Source organism: Erythrolamprus reginae, chromosome 3, assembly GCF_031021105.1.
Source record: "Erythrolamprus reginae isolate rEryReg1 chromosome 3, rEryReg1.hap1, whole genome shotgun sequence".
Classification (NCBI taxonomy): domain Eukaryota; kingdom Metazoa; phylum Chordata; class Lepidosauria; order Squamata; family Dipsadidae; genus Erythrolamprus; species Erythrolamprus reginae.
Genome location: NC_091952.1, coordinates 65,802,891 through 65,818,022, shown reverse-complemented (window position 1 = coordinate 65,818,022; position 15,132 = coordinate 65,802,891). Strand labels below are relative to the sequence as shown.

General features: G+C 41.1%; 1 protein-coding gene across 3 annotated transcripts in view; it reads left to right on the top strand.

Annotated features, from left to right (window-relative positions):
* Positions 1 to 216: 216 nt before the first annotated feature.
* Positions 217 to 15,132, top strand: part of SLC16A1 (solute carrier family 16 member 1) — a 36,013-nt gene continuing 21,097 nt past the window's right edge. Inside the window, exon 1 of one of the 3 annotated variants that reach the window (XM_070745639.1) lies at positions 217 to 436. The gene's annotated coding sequence lies outside the window, so the exon portion shown is untranslated. Of the gene's footprint in view, positions 608 to 1,323; positions 1,445 to 15,132 lie in introns of those variants that run through there. The other 2 variants (XM_070745640.1, XM_070745641.1) reach the window with 2 other exon arrangements.

The following is a 15,132-nucleotide window of genomic DNA, read 5'->3' as shown; positions in this document are numbered from 1 at the left end:
CGCGGGGAAAGAAAATAGGGAGGCGCCCCCCCTCCCGCTCTTTTTTTAGGCAGCTTGGCTCTCTGCTTCTGACCAAAGAGGCTCTCCAAATCCTCTCGCGCCCCCCCTCACCCCCCGGAGCTACGTGCGGAAAGCGTCGTCCTTCAGGGCCTCTTGAAGTGCTCATTTCCCGCCTCTCCTCTGAGGCGCTTCTCTCCAGTGGGAACTGAACCCACTGAGGCAAAGGGGGAGGGGGGCGGCGGGCGGCTGAGGAGAAGCGGTTGCTCCCGTCACCCTTTCTCTGTCTCCGGGACTAACAAAGCCCGCCCCTTTAACGGCTAAGCTCCGCCCTGTTTGGCCCGTTATAGTGCGTGAGGAGGCGGGAGCGCCTGAGGGCTGGTGGGCGCCTACGGGGGGGAAAAGGAGCGTCGCATGTCTGGGTGGCTGCGCGCAACAGGTAATGGCTCGGTTTGCCTTGGCTAGGCTGGCTTAAGCCGGCCGGCCTGGCGGACTGACCGGTCTGCCGGGAGAGATCCCCCCCCCCCCCCGATTCTCCTCATTGATTTCCCTGGAGGAGCCTGCTCGCTTCCACGTGGCGGCAGAAGACCAGAAGGAAGCCTCAAAGGCGGTGGGGATTTCTCTTGGAGGGTGCGGGGGAGCCCCGGAGAGTAGAACAATGAAGGGCAGATGGAGGGTGATGGAGAAATAAGGGGACGGGGGATGCCGGAAAAAGGAGGGGGGGATGCCAGCAAGGGCTGTGAGGAGGGGCATTTCGGGGGCCCTTCGCCGCCGTTTAAATGAAGCAAATCGCCGTTTTCCCGGCGATTTACTAATAAGGTCACACAACGCGGAGGCCCCGGGATGGGCGGCCATCGTGCCACGAGGGGGCCGGTTGGACTCATTCCTTTAAAGATGATCGTGAGATGCTCTTTAACGGCTGGGTATTTGGGTTGTTATTGGGCCATAATAGCCTAATAATGATCCTAATTGTAATACGGGTGGTGGGGGAGGGCTGGGGAAGATCGGATCCATCTTCTGTTTTTAAATGCGGTATATGTTGGGAGACGGAGGAAGGAGGGTTTGGATCTATGGGGTGACCGAATGCTCATTTGAAAAAAAAAGCTTCGGCTTGTGTGGGTTCGGTTCGTCCATGCACGAGCCTCGAGGTTTTTTTCCCCCAAGCCGCTTAAAGTTACAGGGTCCGCGGATTCCCTTGCTTGCATGTGTGCCTCTCAGTATCTAAATACTGTAATTCATTTCCTATATAAAGGTGCCGGATGATTTGGCAGTTTTTCTTTACACTGGAATTGTTTTGTGTTAGTGTATTGTTCTGAAATGTTCTAGGATCCCATTCTTCCAAATGCATCCCTTAGAGACGTTTTATGGATAATGCAGACATTCATTCTTATAAAGGGCTTTCGGAAATTTGCTTAAAACCAGCTGCTGTCATCATACTAACATTAAGGTAATGGGAGACAAATGGAAGTAATGTATCCATCTGGCTGATGAAGCAGTGTGTGTCCAGAGCACTAAAGTCTAGCCAGTGTTTACATAGTGTGGAATGTAGAGGTATAATGGTACTTGGGGATAAGGAGTGAATGAAATTTTTAATAGGCACGAGAATAGTTCACAAAATTGGATATGAACATTGCTTTTTTGAAATCATTCTGTGTAATTTTGAAAGAAACCTCCCCACAAATTTTATATCAGTAAATCTATGCCTTTTTCTTGAGGAAGGACATAGGTATTACAAAATGGATGGGGGGAAGGGGAAGAGAAAGAACTTAGTTTTTACAGTGTCTTTTTTAACAACTAGCTTTAAAGGGTGCTGATATAGGAGATGCTGAAACAAATTTAAGTGTAGAGACAATTATATTATAATGTTTCGTTCTAAGCATTCAGATTTTTTTTAAATTAAAACTTTCAGTTACAGTTCTGAGTGCATTGCAACAAACTAATATTTGAATTGCAAGCACTGAAATAGATTTCCAGAAAAGATAATTTGCCTAATCCCCGGTCTATGTAAGTCTCAGTTCTATATAATGAAACTACTATGTAGTTAAATGATTTCCATGTTACTGTTTTCTGAAATGTTTTTAGCAAGGTATCAAAGAATAAATTTGCAATAGTATGGCAACTTTCATCTTTAAGTATTAAATTGGATTTCCAATTTTATCATTCTTCCTTGTCTTACTCAGAAGAGGAAAATAAAGTTTCTGTGAATTATTGGTGTGTATTATTAATGCAGGTGTGCACATTTATGCTATGATGATTATCTAACAACTTTATTTATTTTTAGAACCATCATTTATCATGTGTGACTTGGTTGTGGCTACAATCTAGTTATATAAAAATAACTGATCAGTTACAAATAGAATGAATTATGAAGTGTTAATGGAAAAAATTGCTGGGATTAACAATGAATACAGTTTGCTTTTTCTCTGGTTAAATTTTGATACTCTTTAGAATAATAGTCATTAAAGATTGTATTCTAGGACAAAAGGTCTTGTATTTAGATCTTCAGTATTTTTTTAAAAAAGTATACAAATATGATAGATAGGAAATAAAGTTTTCCAATATGAAAATACCTATGTATTAAAACTGCATAATCCTTCAATCTGGCATTTTTGTGATAGCTATACCATTAGGTCACATTATTTAGTGTCATTTATCTAATATGGACAATATTTTGAGGAGAAATTATAAAACTGGTAAAGAAAAAAAACAGCTTTACTTTACTTAGTTTTCATTTATGTTCCCTGTACTGTTTATAACTTTGTGGCTACAAATGTGCCTCTGCCAAGAAATGTTTCAGTTTTTATTACAGCTAGAGTCCAGTCCAGTACTTTTTTTGCATTTATTTCGATGATTTATGTAAAACTACATTTTAACAGAACTTGTTTACTTGTAAAGGCCCAGTTGCATAGCAATTTGTAGCCAGTTTTGACTGATAATAGAAGTCTAAGTAGTCTCCTAGCTTAGCCCACTATGCTACTTCTTGGCTGGGAAACCATCAGAAAATCCAAAGGCTGTAGTTTAAATTTGGAAGTAAAAAAAAGAATGGAAAAAGAATGGACAAGCTACTTATAAATCTATGAAATCGTCAGCTACCAATTTGCTTTAAAGAAGAGTAATGTAAATATGTATATTGGGACTGCCCTTTTACACAGTATATGCAAATCAGATATAGCTTTTAGTAATGAGGCACGCTCATTCAAGCTAACTAAGATATGATTGAATCTAAATTGCATGTTACTTTGGATTTTTGAATCATCTTTAAGGATGTGTATACTGTACTTGCTTTTGTATGCAAAATATCAGCAGGTATTCAAACAAAATTATTTATAATTTATTTGCATAATTGTTGGAAATGGCATGAAAACTTTAATACCACAGCAATTATTTTGCAATATTTGGCAAAGCTATTTGAAGTTTATGATTTTAAAAAAATGTTGACTTCAAAGTTTTTTGTCATATAGTTTCTCAGTTTGTTCCATATTGCCTCGGGGGGGGGGGGGAATCACTGCATATTTTCTGTACATTCACAGTTTCCATCTCAGAGTCATTGTTTTAATTTTATATTCCCCTATTGTAATGCTGCATTTCTGCAGTTATACTGCAAAAGTTTATATTATTTGACTTACAACCAAGAATTTATGTTACTAAATGAGAAATTTGTTAAGTGAGTTTTGCCCCATTTTAGGACTTTCCTTGCAATATTTGTTAAACAAATCACTGCAATTGTTAAATCAATGACATAGTTGTTAAGTGAATCTGGCTTTCCCATTGAATTTGCTTGTCAGAAGGTCATAAAAAATATCAGATGATCCCTGGGACATGGCAGCCATCATAAATATGAACCAGTTGTCAAGCAACCGAATGTAAATTATGTGGTCATGGGGATGGTGCAACGATCATAAAATGGTCATAAGTCACTTTTTAGTGCCGTTGTAACTTCAAATGATTACTAAATGAACTGTTGTAAACCAAGGACTACCTGTAATAGTTTAGTTGTGATAGCTGTGCCTTAGTGGAAGCAAATATTTCACTATGCCAGTGGCCCCCAACTTTTTGGGCATCAGGGATCAGTTGTGTGGAGAAGGGTTTTTCCACAAACTAGAATGGGTGTGGTTGTGCCCGCTGCCTGAATTCTGCAAATGGGGCTTTGCTTGTTTGCATGGCCTGGTTGCTGGCATGCTGCGGCCTGGTGTTAGTCTACGGATCAGGAGTTGGGGACCCCTGCTCTATGTAAAACATTGCTAGAAAACTTTAATATAGTGATCAGGCATAAGAGAGTAGTAACAGAAAGTAAGAATTTGCATCAGGCTTATAAGGGAATGTTCATTGCTCTATATTAAGATGCCTCCTTTTCTGAAGAAAAAAAGATCAGGAAGTATACTCCCAAACACAGACAATGTGTACAGAACTTAGCATGTTGGAGATACATTAATATTTATCATTTTTTTGGCTAGTGGGAGTGCAAGGGCTGAAAAAAGAACAAGACATTAACTGTCATGCTGCTTTTCTTCTGGTAACTTTTCTCCCAAACATTACAAATACATTTGGCAATTGATATTTTGAGAATCATTTCAAAAAGCTACTTGGGTCTTTTATAATTTGCACTATTGTAGAAGAATACTATAATAATTATTTGTATCAGAAAGACAGTCCAGGAAATGTAAGAGCTTGATTTGAACAGTTCCTTTGCAGTGCCAATACATTAGAAAAGATGTTGGGACAGTGAAGAAAGAACAATTTCCTTCCCCATTCACTTCTACTTGGCCTGCTGTTGTGCTCTTATTTTTGAGCCAATGTGCAAAGGATGCACTGAATGATTAAACTTAAGTACTTAAACACATTGAATTTTGTTGTCTTCTTGCATTCAAATTTACCCTGAGCTCAGAGTAGGGACCTGTATTCTGATAATCAGAACCTGTATTCTAAAAATTCCTTATAATCCTGCTCAAGATTTCTGTGCTGTAAACCTCTGTCCTACTTATTTCCTCTTCCTCAATCTCATGTTTCATAGCTAATTTGTTTTGAGAGTTGTAAAGAATATTTTTGAATAAGTAATAGCGCAAGACTAGATCACAGAGTCATATTAAGTGAGCAGATTCCAAGTTTCATAAGTTATTTTGCAGTACAGGCTTGACAAAACATTGAATCCTTCTATTAAAATCCTTTTTTATATATTTGCCTACTTTCTATTTCCATCCATAATATTTTATTTAAGTATACTCATATTGCAGGCGGGGATTGCTACTTACCACCGCAACTAGTAGGATGTGTGCACAGCTCTGCGTTGCTGGCGTACACGTGCCCCAACAAGATTTTACTTCCTGCGCTTGTGCAGAAGCAAAATCCTGGGGTGTGCGCACACGCCGGCAACATAGAAGTGCACACACAGCTCTTTTGTCGCTATCAGTATGCAGTGTGGCCCGTACTGGCTAGCAACCCAATACTGTCATACTGTATTGCTGACAATATTTAGGCTATATCCTACAATGTAGTAAGTACTGTATTTAGATGATGGTCTACTAATTTGCTAATGTTCTGAATTCCAGACAAAATATCATTTTGTGCATTTTACTTCCACAAAAAAGACCAATTTTCCTGATTGGAAAGCCTAATTTCAAAGTGTTTTAAAACCAAAATGAATGACTAATTAAATGGTTGATTTCTAGGATATCCAAGAATAAATAATCCTGGAACTGGCAACCAATGTTAAATAATGAACTGAACCAGTGTTCAATTTGAACTATTAGAATTTAGACTTTTTTTGTTAAACATATGTTGATATTCTTCTATCTTATCTGTAAACTACAGGACATTTGTCTGAAAGAATAGAATGTGAATGCTGTATGCTGATTCTGCTACTTGAGAGATAAACTGTCAGTTCTAATTAAAGCCAAGCTATGCAATCACTATAGCAGATAGGTAGAAACAGTTTAAGAGATAGCACTGAATGATTCTATCTTATTTTAATCATTAAACAGCAAAATGATAAGTTTTAACACTCATGTGTATTTTTCATACAAATACACAAGCTTTAAAATAATTTTGTTTTTAAAATAAAGCAAAATGCACACAGAATTTTATCTTCATGAAAATATGCAGCTCTCACTCTCCTGGCTTTTGCAAGGTCAAAACAATCTTACTCTGAGATGTCTATCAGGCTGTAAATGATTAGTGTTTTTATTAATACTCTGTTTTAAACTTTTTTTAAAAAAATTCTGTTACAATACATTATTCCTCCCCCCCCACATACATATTCTCTATTACATCCCATACTGTTATTATTTAAACCAGTACATATTTGATTTAGATAAATTCCAAATGTACAATATCAGTTGATGTATTGATGTATTTAATACTAGTAGCTAGATCGGGCTTGATAACTTGACAGTGAAGGCTTGAAAATTTATTTAGAATGTGTAACTCCTTAGAATCAGAGCGTGTTAATAGAAGGCAACTGGCAGTTGGAAAAAGAGTCCTTTTCAGGTGGGGAGGGGGGAGTAGAACATCCACTCCTTAGCATCAAAGTGTGCTAATATAATATGAAGGTCATTTCAAAAAAGCCATTTCACCTTTATTATTTTTTTACAATAAATCAAGGCAGGGAACCTATTCAGCAAAATGTCCTTCTCCTGTTTTCCCTACAACAACCTCCCTGTGAGGTGATTTGGGCTGAGAGAGAGTGATTGTCCATGGTGAGCCCAGCTGGCTTTCTTGGCTAAAGTGGAACTAGAACTTACAGTCTCTGGCCTTTTAGCCTGGTTCCTCAACCACCAGACCAGACTGACTCTCTTTATCATATTTTAATTAACTAACTTTTGATATAGCTTGGGCTGTTACAGTAATTTTGGTAGTGTGAGAGAATTAATTCATGTGACTTCAACATTCTTTATATTGTGGCCAAAGAGTTTGTTTGCTGCTTCAAACAGACTGCATGTTTACACTTTAACATATTTCATTCATTAGATCCTGCTGTTACTGTTAAAGCAGCTTCCCCCAAACTAAATGGTTTTTAGATAAATGGACTCAATATTTTCAGAAAATGAAAGACTAATTGGAAATTGAAAATGCTGAGAGTTGGCCATAGCTATGTAACTTCTGCCTATACAGTGATCCCCCGATCATTGCGAGGGTTCCGTTCCAGGACCCCCCGCAATGAGCGGGTTTTCGCGAAGTAGCGCTGCGGAAGTAAAAACACCATCTGCGCATGTGCAGATGGTGTTTTTACTTCCGCCGCAGCAGCGAGGCTTCTCCGCTGACTCCTGGCGAACTTCCCTGCTTTAGGAGTCAGCGGAGAAGCGGCGCACCTGTTTTAAAACGATCGGAGCCGGCCTGGGGGGGCTTTCCAGCAACCCCCGAGCCCAGGTTGGGGGCTCGGGGGTTGCTGGAAAGCCCCCCCAGGCCGGCTCCAATCGTTTTAAAACAGGTGCGCCGCTTCTCCGCTGACTCCTAAAGCGGGGAAGTTCGCCAGGAGTCAGCGGAGAAGCCGCGCACCTGTTTTAAAACGATCGGAGCCGGCCTGGGGGGGCTTTCCAGCAAGCCCCCGAGCCCCCCAGGCCGGCTGCGACGTTTTAAAACACGCGCGCCGCTTCGCAGCTGTCTCCTGAAGCCGAACGCGGAAGTTAGCGTTCGGCTTCAGGAGACAGCTGCGAAGCGGCGCGCATGTTTTAAAACGTCGCAGCCGGCCTGGGGGGGCTTTCCAGCAACCCCCGAGCCCGGGTTGGGGGCTCGGGGGTTGCTGGAAAGCCCCCCCAGGCCGGCTCCGATCGTTTTAAAACAGGCGCGCGGCTTCTCCGCTGACTCCTGGTGAACTTCCCGGGCGAAGGGCGAAGGGCGGGCGAGCGGCGAAGGGCGGGCAAATGGCGGGTGGCCGGGCGAAGGGCGGGCGAGCGGCGAACGGCGGGTGGCCGGGCGAACGGCGGGCGAGCGGGTGCTGGGGGGGCTTCGCCCTCCCGCCAGCAAGAGGGGGAAGACCCAGGGAAGCCGCCCAGCAGCTGATCTGCCCGGCGCCATCTACGCATGCGTGCCCATAGAAAAAAGGGCACGCATGCGCAGATGGTGTTTTGACTTCCGGGTTGAAAAATCGCAAATTAGCCTGTTCGCAATGGTCGGGAACACAATAACCGGGGGATCACTGTATATACTGTTCAAAAAATAATAATAAAGGAAACGCTTGAACAACAGAATATAACTCCAAGTAAATCAAACTTCTGTGAAATCTAACTATACACTTAGGAAGCAACACTGATTGACAATCAATTTCATTTTGTTGTCAGCACATTCAACTTTGTACAGAGCAAAACATTCAATGAGAATATTTCATTCATTCAGATCTAGGATGTGTTATTTGAGTGTTCCCTTTATGTTTTTGAGCAGTGTATATCTTTGCTCAACTCATGAATTCCCAATTGCTTGTCCCAATTGCCTAAATGTTGTTGAAGGGATGTTTACACATTTTTTGGTTACACACTAAAGTGGAAAAGTTGCTACCTAGAGAAGAGACTTAAAACCTTGAAGGCAGACTTGAATAGTGTGCAGAAATGAATAAAATAGAATTTAACTGGAAATGTAAAGGATCTATATCTGGATGGGGAAAATGTAAGATGGAAATACATAGGATTGGAGAGAAAATCCTGGTAGAAATAAGTTTAATTTGTTTGTTTCATTTTTTTTGTGTTGGCATTTTTTGTGTGTGTTGGCATTTGTTCTTATTAAGAATTTTCTTTAAGTGCTTAAATAAAAAGTATTACTTACTTTCCAGCTTTTTATTACTGATCCAATTATCAGAAGTCCTGAATGTGTGTGTGTGTTTTAGTATTTAATAGAAAGCGGGTTCCATTTGGAGAGTGCACATGGACTGATAAAAGACATTTTAAGAATTCTGACCTTTGGTATAAACTAGTTTTGGGTAGCAGAACTTGGTAATTAATTTGTTAATAGAAAAACTCTTTCAATAGGTAGGTAAATTTGTTATTGAAAAATATATGGTTTGCAGTAGGTCTGATAGAGCTGAATTGGTATATTTTAAACATTTAGTGTAATGTTGTAGTGCAATTCCTACCATTAAGCTGTCTAACCAATTTGGACATTAAATTGACTCCATTGGATTTTATAGCTTGAGATAAAACAAAATGAGTCTATTTATATCCTTAAATCCTTTGTAAGAAAAAATAGACGTCTTCTAACACAAATTCTTTGTAACTCTTGGACTGCTGAACTGGAATAAGGTTAAAGGATTTAAGTTTGCTGGTTTATTCTCTTCATTCTCATTCATTTATGCAATATTCCTTTCAGAGGATCTAGTAACAATGCATGACACAATCGAAATATACTAGTATTGCTTAGGAAATAACCAATAAATACTTTAAATAAATAATTAAATAAAATATTTAAATGTTTTTAAATACTTAATTAAAAAAACACTGCTCACAAAACAACTCTTCCCTCCTTATATCATGACAAAAAATGAATACATTGATTACTATTTGAAATGAAAATGGGCCCTGACTTATGAGGGGCTTAGGACAATATACTTGCCCCCCGCCCCCACTTTTTAATCCGTTTAGTGGTAACCTAGTTATAGACATTCCAGCTCCAAAATGTTCCCTCATTTTACCCAGAAATGAGAAATTGCAACCTATTAATTTGTATCCTACTGGGATTTTTCCTGATCACTAGAGCAGTGTTTCCCAACCTTGGCAACTTGAAGATATTTGGACTTCAACTCCCAGAATTCCCCAGGCAGAGAATGCTGGCTGGGGAATTCTGGGAGTTGAAGTCCAGATATCTTCAAGTTGCCAAGGTTGGGAAACACTGCACTAGAGATATAATTATAGAAGAATGGAGCTAAGATTTCTCCAGTCTCCTTTCTTTCTTCAATCTGAAGAACCTCAAAACAACCTGAAACAACCTCAACTTAATGGTTCAATGTTCTCAGGGATGCTTTTTTGTATGTGGCTCAGTGGCTAAGACATTGAGCTTGTTGATTGAAAGGTCAGCAGTTCACAGTTAGAATCGTTAGTGCTGCGTAATGGGGTGACCTTCTGTTACTTTTCCCAGCTTCTGCCAGCCTAGCAGTTCGAAAGCACGTAAGAAATGCAAGTAGAAAAATAGGGACCATGTTTGTTGGGAAGTGTTCCGTGCGCCTTTGCTGTTTAGTTATGTGAGCCATGTGACCATGGAGACATCTTCGGACAGCGCTGGCTCTTCAGCTTTGAAATGGAGATGAGCACCGCCCCTAGAATCGGGAACAACTAGCACGCATGTGTGAGAGAAACCTTTAGCCAGGAATGGGCAGGTGACATCAAAGTTAAATTTACATGAAACATCACCATTAATAGTGGGGGGAAAAGCTGTTCCAATGTGAGAGTTTGTGAGGAGGCCAAGAAAGAAATACAGGGAGCTCTTAGATATAAACAATCAACCAATAAGAATTTGCTAGTGACTTATGTAGTAAAAAGCAGCAATCTGAGTTTCAGAAATCCTGGCAGGAAGAGGTTCAAAACTTTCAAAGTGACTCTATCTTAAAGAGCTCATAATAAAATTGATCTGGATATTCTTATTGAAATTTATATAGTCATAGGGCTGTAAGGGACCTTGAAGAGTTTTTAGTCCAACCAAACCTGTCCAAGGCCAATTGGATATCCATCTGGTAAATAGTTCTGTGTGTCCCACATCTTTCCCCAAAGTAGGCTATCAAATGCATTACTGGAATCTATAATATATTTACAGCATTTCATTGGTCTACTAATTTAGTCACTTTATCAAAGAAGGCAATAAATTTGTTTAGCATGTCCTTTTCTTAACAAAACCCTACTAACTTCTTTCTATTAATCACCTTGTTCATTTCTAGGGGCTCACAAATCTGCTGCTTGATTGCCTTTTCCAGGATTTTCCCAGATATTGATGTCAAGATGATTATAGCAGTGATGGCTTGCCTTTTCTGGACTGAGTGCCCAAAGCATGTGTGAATGCCAAATAACCCTCAAAATGTAATGGGTGTGTGGCACCCCACCTCCCCGCACATGCGTGTATGCCCCACATGCACCCTTTCCCCTGCACATGCGCACACAACCCTATGCATGTGCCCCATTTGTGCATGCGCACATAGCCCCCCACATGTGCCTCTCTATGTGTGCCCTCACCCCCCATGCCCCCCATGTGTGTGAGCCCCATCCTGCATGCAAATGTGGCAGAGACCTTACGCTGGTGGGAGAGGTGCGCATATGTGCCATACGTGAGCCATCACTAGGGTGATGGCTCACGTGCCCACAGAGGGCGCTGCGTGCCACATGTGCCATGCATGCCATAGGTTCATCATCACAGATCTATAGTTTCCTAGGTCTATTTTTCTTTAGTTTCAGTCATGGGTTCCATGCCACCAAGGTTCAGTAATAGTAACAATATTATATCTGCCCTCAGTCCATACCTAGACTTCAAGTTCTATCTATTTGTTCCTTGTACTTTGAGCATTTAGAGCAGTGATGGCAAATCTATGGCATGGGTGCCACAGGTGGCACGTGGAGTCATATCTGCTGGCATGTGTGCCATTGTCCTAGCTCAGCTCCAACGTGCATAGAGGCTCTGGAGGGCATTTTTGGCTTCCAGAGAGCCTCTGGGGGGATGGGAGCGGGTTTTTTTTCTCCCTCCCTCGGCTCCAGGGAAACCTTTGGAGCCTGGGAAGGGCGAAACATGAGCCTACTGGGCCTACCAGAAGTTGGGAAAACAGGTCGTGCTTGGCCTCCAGAGGGCGTCTAGAGGGGCGGGGAAAGCTGTTTTTGCCCTCCCCTGGCATTGAATTATGGGTGTGGGCACTTACACATGCGCGCGATAGCATGCACGCAGGCTCATTCGGCACCCAAGGAAAAAAGGTTCGCCATCACTAATTTAGACTATAGGCATTTGAGCCCTTAATCACTGATCTTACATTGGTATCTGAATGCCCTTTCCTTTTTACCACTTCCTTCGTTGTCAGATTTGGTTTTTTTGGAGACTATGCTTTGGGATTGATTCTAGGATATGATGATCATAGCACTGAACTCATGCATTTAAGGATAGTTCCACCACAGAATATGCTATAGTAGTTCTATCAATAACAGACAATTCAAAGCAAGGTCATTCAATATCTGCATAGACAGTTGGCATAGACAGTTTGGAACAAACAGTGCCACTCAGGGATCATATGAGCACAGAACCTAGTCTAATGGGGTATACAGCTTATTTCCAAATCAGGTTTAGGCAAGGAGCATGGCCCTGTTCCAAGTCAGTTCTGCCTGTCATCTATCTGGAAATTAGGACAGTATGACTAGCCTGGAAAACACTGTCAGAGTGTAGACTTGCAAGACAGACAGTGTTGTAACAAATTCCTGTATAAATCATTAGGGCAGTTCAAAGAGCTTTCAGAAGGAGACCAAACACAGGAGGGAAAAAAACCTATCCATATTGGTAAAATGTGTACATTTTATTTCCTGACCACAGCAGCAAACTGCTCAAGTCACCAGTATCTGCTTCAGTTACAGTGCTTCACACATTCAGTAATTTTCTTAGAGTTTAACAGGCAAGTGAAGTCTTTTTCTTTTCTAATTTCAAGACAGTTATAGCAATGAGGAGCAATTCTTTTTGACGCTGGTTGAAAGGATTGCTCTTTTGTGCAGCCACATCTTCCAACACTATCCAAGGTGATGAGCAAGATAAGCTGCTTAATACACAGGTAATTCAAATTGTGTATTCTGTGAAGGTGACAGCCATGGCATTTTCCAAAACATCCTGTCTCAGAATATTATGCTATTTTTATATTTATTTTTATTTATTAATCAGATTTGTATGCCGCCCCTCTCCGCAGACTCGGGGCGGCTCACAGCAATCGCCATACAATGTAAACAAATCCAATATTTAAATTAATTTTAAAACACCACGAGTTAAAACCAATCATACACACTAGCATACCATACATAAATTTTGTAAGCCTAGGGGGAAGGGAACATGTCAATTCCCCCATGCCTGACGACAGAGGTGGGTTTCAAGGAGCTTACGAAAGGCTAGGAGGGTGGGGGCAACTCTGATATCTGGGGGGAGTTGATTCCAAAGGGTCGGGGCCGCCACAGAGAAGGCTCTTCTCCTGGGTCCCGCCAAACGACATTGTTTAGTTGACGGGACCCGGAGAAGGCCAACTCTGTGGGACCTAACTGGTCGCTGGGATTCGTGCGGCAGAAGGCGGTCCCGGAGATATTCTGGTCCGGTGCCATGAAGGGCTTTATAGGTCATAACCAACACTTTGAATTGTGACCGGAAACTGATCGGCAACCAATGCAGACTGCGGAGTGTTGGTGTGACATGGGCAAATTTAGGAAAGCCCATGATAGCTCTCGCAGCTGCATTCTGCACGATCTGAAGTTTCCGAACACTTTTCAAAGGTAGCCCCATGTAGAGAGCATTACAGTAGTCGAGCCTCGAGGTGATGAGGGCATGAGTTATTATAGTTATTATAGCTATATTGGCAAGCTAACCCAGGTTGCCAATGTCGACTTAGGATCACAATTGAGCTCAACAATTCTGTTGCCAAGTGAGACAATTGTTAAGTTAGTTTTGCCCCATTTTACAATCTTTCTTGGTATAGTTAAGTGAATTACTGCGGGTGTTAAGATAATAACACAGTCTTATCAAACACAGTTGTTAGGTGAATCTGCTTTCTCCATTGGTGTTGCTTGTCACAAGGTTGCAGAAGGTGATCACATGATTCTGGTACACTGCAACCATCATAAAAATGAATCAGTTGCCAAGCATCTGAATTGTGATCATATGACCATGGGGATGCTGCAATGGTCATAAGTCTGAAAAATGGCCATAAGTCACTTTTTTCACTGCCACTGTAACTTTAAACAGTCACTAAATGAACTATTGTAAGTTGAGGACTACCTATAGAGCAATTCCAGTGCATTGGATCCATATTCAATGTCAGAGACCATTTAACCAACATCTGGCATTTCTCTACATGTCTTTGGTATAAAAGCAGAAATGTGGTATTGCCAGCAGGTAGTCTACCCTATGCAGATTGTCCTCAGATTATGATGTGAATTGGCATCATCATTTCCATCACCAAGCAGTGTATGTAAGAAGCACAATATCATATGACTGCATTGCTTAGCAACAAAAAAAATCAGCAGTCTTAGTTCCTTCAGATAACATCTCATGTGACTGCTATGTGTTAAGAGATGGAATTCCCAAGCAAACCGGGCTGTATGTGAGAGATGGGTACCATAGATAAGTATTGGGCAAACGGCAGAAAAGCAGTGGGGGTAACTTTCCACACCTGCTGGATTTCCATTGGCTTGGCCTGTGGAAAGCCAGTAGAGAAGGTCACAAATAGCAATCCCATAACTGGGACACTGCAACCATTGTAATTATAAATTGATTTCCAAGTCCCAGAATCATAATGACAGCAGAGATGCTACAGTAGCCACAGTTTCTCAAATCAGTAAGTCCCACTTATTTAATACCATTATAACCTTTGAATGCTCACTGAGCGAGTGGTCTAGTACAGCTTATATTGTATAACATGTATTATTGAGGCTGCATTAGGCAGTTGCTTTTTGGAGATTAGAAACAATTCAGACCTGCTGCAGGAGTACTGATTTGTTAGCTTCACAGTCTGCCATAACTTCAAATGGTCACTAAATAATAAGCCTTATTGTTGACTGCCTGTACTAAAAGACTTCAAAAGGAAACTAGAGAATATACTGATAATATGTTAATATTCTGCCTTTTGATTTACACTTACATTTTGGAAAAAAAAGTTCACTCAATTGGTGTCCTCTAAGTTGAAGTGCAGCATTAACTTTGCATTTCCTATTGCTACCTCTTATGATAATCTTATCAAACACTTGTCTTTGGTTAGTTTGCTCCTGGCATGTATGAAATCAGATTTCCAAACTAAAAGGGAGGTATGGTTGTTTTGTTCAGCCTTAATCTTTCTGATTAGGTAAAGTTGAGGGAAGAGCAGACCTGGGACGCAAATCACTTCTTGGCATTCCTTCTGAAGAGTCATGGCATGAATAGGAGAGATTTTGTGGAATTATGCACCCCGGAATAATACAGTGCCAGGAAAGAAGTGCTGGGGAATGAACTTGTCTCTGATTCTGT